The following is an 8,640-nucleotide window of genomic DNA, read 5'->3' on the forward strand; positions in this document are numbered from 1 at the left end:
TAAATGGATCATGGGGGTGGTTTCTCATGAATGGTTTAACACCATCCCTCTAGTGCCATTCTCCTGATAGAGTTCTCATGAGATCTGGTTGTTAAAAACTGTGTAGCACCTACCACCTTTCTCCCTTCCCGTTCCTCCAGCTCCCACCATGTGACATGCCTCACTCCCACTTTGCTTTTGCCAGGATTGTAAGTTTCCTGAGGCCTCCCCAGAAACTGAGCAGATGCCAGAATCATACATTCCATACAGCCTGCTGAACTGTGAGCCAGTTAAACCTCTTTTCTTTATAAATTACCCAGTCTCAGGTATTTCTTTATAGAAAGTTTAAATGGGAAGTGTGTAGTAAATCAAGAAGGTAATTCTAGGTTTTTCTGACTCTGTACACATACATAGGCCCATATACATACACACACATACCAGAGCAAGCATTATTTGTATCATATATACAATCTATGTCAATTAGAAACAGAAATTACTCCAGGTATTTCAGCAAGAGATAATTTAGGAAGAATAATTAAGTCTTACAAAATCACTGGACATGCCTGAGAAATAAATGGCATTTAGATTTAATGTCAATGCTCTTGCAAACTAGCATGAGAAAATTGCTGCTGCTGTCATCATTATTACTACAACCATCACAACCACTACACACTCATGGAGCTGGTGACTAGACTCTGGAAATGTAAACTAGCCACTGTCAATGGTCATATCTGACTTTGCTTGTCAGCTTACACTTCGAGCTCTAAAAGAATAAATCTCACTGGCAGAAGCTAAGTGACAATCAGAACCTACAAAATAATTTGGGAAATGCAATATTTAACCTTGTTTACTAGTTGATATCTAGAAGACAGAAGTAGATGAGGATGCTGAATGATAATGGTCCTTATTAAGCACAACACATTACATTTCTTCTTAGGTGACTTCCACAGTCCCAGAGGAAGGTGAACACATGTATAGCATGAATTCTGGTACCTATTGGGTGTGCAATTTCTTTGGTTGAAAAAAATACATTAACATTTAACATTTGTACTGTGTGACATAAAGAGAGTTTCAGACTGACACATACACTGTGTTGCTTTCCAGTTTTTTTTTTTATATTGCATACTAAAATATGGAAGAAGATAATCTTAGCTTATGCCGACAAAGAATTAGAAAGATATCCAATTCTTCAGTGCACTTCAGGTATTTAAATATATAACTTGTTTATTTTTGAGAAAAAAAGCTGAGGTTCAGTTAGTCAAAGATAGCTTTAAATGGGAAAATCAATCGCAAGTAGAACTGCAATCAATAGTATATCAGTCAAAGTATTGTTCATCTACCAGAGCCAGCAGATTTAGACAGTCACCCACAGTCTTGATGAAATACAATTGGAAAAAAACAGTGTATTCAAACTTTAAATAATTCAGAGTGAAGACTATAACAGAAGAAATGAAACTAGAAGTAAAAAAAGGTGAATAATGAGTCTTAAATTAAACATAATTAATTCTAAGTTGCTGACAATCTCCTTTATGTCCCCAAACTCCTCTCATTCAGTTGCTCCTTCTTTTCTCTCCATCTCAGCTAATGCCTCTCTACTGCTCTGCCACTCTTCTGTTCCTCCCTTTGTGGAGCTTGGGGTTTATATGGGTACAAGACAGGGTTGTAGAGCGCCAAGGTGGTCTTGGAAAAGACAACATTTGGGCTCAAAACAGGAATGCCTCTTCCCAGTTAGAGCTGAGGGTTTCCAGGCTTGAGGGTGGGTCTTTGCCAGGGAACCACCCTCTTCTACCCTGCATTTTCCTGCCTCTTGTCTGTATCATTATTAGATCAGTTGTGTGTGTGTGTGTGTGTGTGTCTGTGAATAGTTCTAAAATGTACAAGAGCTGTTTAATTAAGAACCTGCTTAGAAAATGGCCAATGTGAATAATTCTTCAATTTAAGATGTTCTCTATCTTGTATTCTATGACCACTGAAGCACTTAACCAAAGATATTTGCAGAAGAGTTATGAATATTTTACATATAAAGATATACTTTATGTACAAAAGGATACAGTTAAATTTCTCATTGCATTTTCAACTTGCCCAAAAGACGTAAGATTCTAATGAGAAAAAAAAAAAAACCTGTTGATAAAAAAGGAGATTGTCTCTACACATACAAAACCTGAACCTTTCAAAATTATCCTAAATCCAGGAGACCATTTAATTTGCCTGTACAAATGGCTGAGTTCTGATGTTTTAAAACTAAACATTTAAAAATGAACAACTTCTCCCTTAGGTTGTTTTAAATTTAAGTTGGATAACTAAGCATAAATCGACATCTCTCTCACACTGTTTCATCATACCCTCAACCATAACATGAGATTATTTCTCAAACCTTGATACAAATACAGAACATACACACACACACACACACACACACACACACACACAGAGAGAGAGAGAGACAGAGAGAGAGAGAGAGAGAGAGAGAGAGAGAGAGATCTAATTAAACTAAAGAACTTCTGCACAGCAAAAGAAACTACCATCAGAGTGAACAGGCAACCGACAGAATGGGAGAAAAATTTTGCAATCTACTCATCTGACAAAGGGCTAATATCCAGAACCTACAAAAAACTCAAATATACAAGAAAAAAACAAACAACCCCATCAAAAAGTGGGCAAAGGATATGAACAGACATTTCTCAAAAGAAGACATTCATACAGCCAACAGACACATGAAAAAATGCTCATCATCACTCGCCATCAGAGAAATGCAAATCAAAACCACAATGAGATACCATCTCACACCAGTTAGAATGGCAATCATTAAAAAATCAGGAAACAACAGGTGCTGGAAAGGATGTGGAGAAATAGGAACACTTTTACACTGTTGGTGGGACTGTAAACTAGTTCAATCATTGTGGAAACCAGTGTGGTGATTCCTCAAGGATCTAGAACTAGAAAAACCATTTGACCCAGCCATCCCATTACTGGGTATATACCCAAAGGATTATAAATCATGCTGCTATAAAGACACATGCACACGTATGTTTATTGCAGCACTATTCAATAGCACAATAGCAAAGACTTGGAATCAACTCAAATGTCCATCAGTGACAGACTGGATTAAGAACATGTGGCACATATACACCATTGAATACTATGCAGCCATAAAAAAGGATGAGTTCGTGTCCTTTGTGGGGACATGGATGCAGCTGGAAACCACCATTCTCAGCAAACTATCACAAGAACAGAAAACCAAACACTGCATGTTCTCACTCATAGGTGGGAATAGAACAATGAGATCACTTGGACACAGGAAGGGGAACATCACACACTGGGGTCTATTGTGGGGAGCGGGGAGGAGGGAGGGATAGCATTAGGAAATATACCTAATGTAAATGACGAGTTAATGGGTGCAGCCCACAAACATGGGACATGTATACATATGTAAGAAACCTGCACATTGTACACACATACCCTAGAACTTAAAGTATAATAATAATAATAAAAAAACTGCCCCACTTCACTGTGTTAGTGTGTAATAATAACAATAGCATTAATAGTAGTAGTAATAACAGATCAATAAATGATAGCCACTGTTAAAAAAAAATTACAGCAAAAACAACCTCAGTGATCTCTGGGAAAATGTTAAGTAGACTAACAGGCATGTAACAGGAGTGCCAAGAAAATCAACAAAACAGAAAAATATTTGAAGAAATAAAGAATAAAGCTGTCAAAATCTGAAGGAAAATTACAGTGTCACAGATTCAAAATCTCAATGAATTCAAGACCAACACACACAGAGAATATCACCTCAAGACTCAAGACATTACACATAAGTTGTTAAAATCCTGTGATAAAGATCATATTGTAATAACCTTGAGAGAAAATGATACATTACAAAGCAAGAATGATAAGAATTTCCCCAGACTTCTTACCATTAATTATCCTTGCCAGTAGGCAGTGAAAAAGTATCTGTAAGGTTAAAAATAAACTTGTTAATAATAGATTCTAGATAGAGTGATAGTTGTTTTCCAAATAAAGTGAATACTTTATTGAACAATGCAAAGCCTGAGAAAATAAATATACTGCAAGCAATCTTGAACTACAAAAATGTAAAAAAAAAAAAAAACACGGGGACTGAAGGAAAATAATAAAGATGAAAACTTGGATCAGCACAAAGGAATAAAAAGCCCAAAGAGTAGTAACTATGTGGTTAAGTATTTAAGTGATTCTAATAGTTACATATCATATTGAATGAAAATTGTCAGTACAAAGTTATGAACATATATTGTAGGGTGTCACCACATATAGAAGTAAAGTATATGAAATCAATGGCAAAGAATAAGACATAAAATAAGTGGAAATATCAGAGATGTTTGAACCAGAGCAACTCCATCTTGAATAGGAGCTGGGTAAAATAAAACTGAAATCTACTTGGCTACATTCTCAGATTAGTTATTCTAAGTCATAAAATGAGATAGGAGGTCAGCACAAGATACAAGTCATAAAGACCTTGCTGCTAAAACAGGTTGCAGTAAAGAAGCTGACCCAAACATAGATAGCTACAAGAGTGACCTCCGGTCGTCCTCATTGCTGTACTCCTACTAGTGCTATGACAGTTTACAAATACCATGGCAACATCAAGAAGTTACCCTATATGGTCTAAAGAGGGAAGGCATGAATAATCCACCCTTTGTTTAGCATATAATCAAGAAATAACGAAAAAAGTGGGCAACCAACAACCCTCAGCGCCTCTCTGTCTATGAAGTAGCCATTGTTTATTCCTTTACTTTCTTAATAAACTTAGTTTCCTTTACTCTAAGGGCTCACCCTGAAATCTTTCTTGTGTGAGATCCAAGAACGCTCTCTTGGGGTCTGGATAAGGATCCCATTCCAGTAACAGTAACATTACTAAATACTAACAAAAAATATAGAAATAAAAGATATAGGTTATAAGCCAAAATAAACCATAAAATAGAACATGAGATCACCATTACTCCAAAAAGATGCAGCAAAACAAGAAAATTTAGAAAAGAAGAAAGTACATTAGTGACAAAGAAAACAGATAGCAAGTTAGATATCGATTTTATTTTTCAGCCAAGATGGGCATAACAAAGTGGAAGAAGTTCCCTTATCCCCCTCACAGGACATGCAACAGTGGTGTGGCTCTCTTCTTCAGTGTCCACCCACTGCTCAAACCCCTAGGAGGAGCATGCAGACAGGCAGGCGCAGAAGTCGTGGGAAGCATTTTTGGGCTCCGACCCCACAGCAACGTCTAGGGATGAGTGTTTATAGCTATAGAAGCCCCAGTGGGCACGTGTTACAGTGTGCTCTTTCAGCTTTGCCAACTGCAGGAAGCTTGTGTTAATCAGTTAAATTAGACCCTCTGCCTCTTCGCAAGAACATAGAGCTTTCCATATCCTGAGTACTTGCTCTAGTGTACCAGAAAAATTGGATCACACATGGGTTTGAAGGATGAGTGCAAGGTTTTATTGAGTGATGGAGGTAGCTCTCAGTGAGGTGAATGGGGAGCCAGAATAGGGATGGAATGGGAAAGCGGTCTTCCCCTGTAGTCAGGCCACTCGGTGGCCAGAATCTCTTCTGACCATCCCAGGTCAAATTCCTCTTGGCATCCACATCTTTCCACCATCAGTGGCCTACCAGTTTCTGCTGGTGTGTGTCAGTGTGTTCTTTTACTCCTCTCAATGTCCAGCTACTTGTATCTGTGCCCACTAGGTGTCGGGTTTTTGTGGATACAGAATGTGGGCGGGGGCGGTGTAGTGGGCCAAAAGGCAATTTTTTGGCATGAGAAAACAGAAATGTTTTTCCTCATTTAGGTTCCTGGCACAGGTCCGAGCCCTCACCAGGGACCCCACCCTTCTCTAACCAGCACTTCCCTGCTCCCCTCCAGTGTCAATAACAGAGACCAAATTTACTGTCCACTTTGGAACAATCATACCACAGGCAAAATGTTTGCAAGATACTAGATACTGGGTAGTGCAAATTAGCGATAGCTGTGAGGTGGTTTGTGTGTTTGTGTGTGTGTATGTGTCTGTGCGTGTGCATCCCACCCTAATATTCTGCCTTGGATCAGGTACAAAAAGAGAGTATTTTTAGGCTATTGCACAGAAAGGTGGGATTCTGTCATAGCATGTTGGACTCACTGAATTGGCAGGTGGAGTAGAGAATTCAGAAAACAAGGTGGCAAGAATTTGCATCACAGAGAACTGGAGAGCAGAGAGAGAACGTAAGAGATATGCAGAGGATCTTCTCAAATATTCAGATGACTACTAAGCTTAGCTTGTGTGCAAAGTCCCCAAGGGAAGAAATGGAGCGAGACTCCGTCTCAACAACAACAACAACAAAAAAAGAAATGGGAACATAAAATAATGTTGGTACCAGAGGGATATATGAACTACAAAAAAGAATAAGAAACATTGGAAAAGAAACTATACAGGTAAACATAGGAGTTTTTGAGGTATAAATTCTTCTGAAATATACTTGCCTGATTACAAAAAAAGAAAAATATATAATGAATGTATAACATATATAAAATAAAATGTATAACAATAACACAAAAGTTAAAAAGTGAGAAATGAAAACATACTAGTATAAGTTTCTTACGGTATATGTAAAGTAGTATGATATAATTAGAAGTTATAATATGATGAATTAAAAATATATGCTATTAACTCTAAGCAGCTATTAAAACATGAAACCAAAATTATAGTTAATAAGCCAACAAGAGAGGTAAAATAATACAATAAAAATAATAATTGAGTTAGAATGCTGGCTAAAAAGAAAAAAAAAAGGAAGAAAGGAAGAAGGGACAAAAAAGGAATAATAGAAAAAACGAGTTAATTTAAATCTAATCGCTGGGCATGGTGGCTCATGCCTGTGATCCCAGCATTTGGGAGGCAAAGGAACACTTGAGACCTGAAGTTCAAGAATGACCTGGGCAGTAGAGTGAGACCTCTTCTTCAAAACTTTTAAGCATTAGCTGGGCATGGTGATGCATACCTCTGGTCCTAGCTACTCAAAAGACAGATTAACTGGGAGGCTGAGGTGGGAGGATCATTTGAGCCCAGGAGGTCAAGGCTGTAGTGAGCCTGATTGTGCCATTGCTTTCCCTGGGTGAGAGAGTAAGACCCTCAGTCCAAAAAGAAAAATTAAATAAATAAATAAATAAAGGAAGAAAGAAGAAAAAGAAAAAATTGAATCATATCAATAATCACATTAAAAGTCAATGTTCTAAATATTCAGCATAATATAATTGAATTCAAAACTTAAAAAGATTACACTACATCCTGCCTTAAAATAAAAGAAACTCAACACACATTATTTAAAAAAATTAAAAAATAGAAAAAATATACCACAATTATACTAATCAAAAAAATGGCTATTTCAATATCTTAGTATTTTTCAGAACAAAGTTTATTACCAGCTGTAAATAGTCATTTCATAATGGCAAAAGCAATGTAACAATCTTAAACTCATATTCATCAAATAACAGAAATTTCAAATTACCTAATGCATAGTGCTAATAACTACAAAAAGAGAGAGAGAAATTCACAAACATAGTAGGAATTTTCAATAACCAACAGAGCGAGAAGGCAGTTAATCACTAGAAATATAGAAGATTTGAACACTACCAACAACCAACATGACCAAATGGACATTTATAAAATAACCTCACAGTAGCTGGCAATTCTTTCCAAATATTCACAAAGTATTTACCAATATCATGCATATTCTTGGCCATAAAGAAAATCTCAATATGTTTTTAAAAATTCCAGGGCCGGGTGCGGTGGCTCATGCCTGTAATCCCAGCACTTTGGGAGGCCGAGGAGGGCAGATCATGAGGTCAGGAGATCGAGACCATCCTGGCTAACACGGTGAAACCCCGTCTCTACTAAAAACACAAAAAATTTGCCAGGCATGGTTGCTGGCACCTGTAGTCCAAGCTACTCAGGAGGCTGAGGCAAGAGAATGGTGTGAACACGGAAGGCAGAGTTTGCAGTGAGCCAAGATCGCGCCACTGCACTCCAGCCTGGGCAACAGAGGAAGACTCCACCTCAAAAAAAGAAAAAAGAAAAAAAAAAATTCCAGCTGTCGACAACAAAATAATTATTCGAAATAAATAATAGAGCTATCCCTAGAGAACTCCTAAATACTTGAAAAGCAGATGCACAATTCTAAATAATCCATGACTCAAAAAACAAATCACAAGGAAAAGTAGCTTTTTGGAAATTACTGAACATGTAACCACAACATACACAAGTTTATGGTATGTTTATAAAGCTAGAAAGGAAATTAATAGCTCTAAATGCTTATATTGGATTAAAATAAAAATGTGTAAACTGTTGATTTAATCATGCACTCTAAGCATTTAGTAAAGAAAAGCAAAATTCAAATGAAAGTAAGTTAAAGAAAGAAAACAGTAAAGAGCTGAGTAGAAAAAAAGTAAAATATGGACAAAACAGAAAATTCCATAAGATGAATTCTGATTCTTTAACAATAGTTAAAAGTTGATAAATTTCTTGCAAGACTGATCAAAGAAAGAAAGATACATTTATAAAATGATACATGAAAGAGGAGACATTACTAGACATTCTGCAAACATTGAAATTATAAGAAAATATTAGAAACTTTTTTCTTTTCTTTTTTTTTTTTTTT

This window comes from Rhinopithecus bieti, unplaced genomic scaffold (assembly GCF_001698545.2).
Source record: "Rhinopithecus bieti isolate Rb0 unplaced genomic scaffold, ASM169854v2 scaffold_1930, whole genome shotgun sequence".
Lineage (NCBI taxonomy): Eukaryota > Metazoa > Chordata > Mammalia > Primates > Cercopithecidae > Rhinopithecus > Rhinopithecus bieti.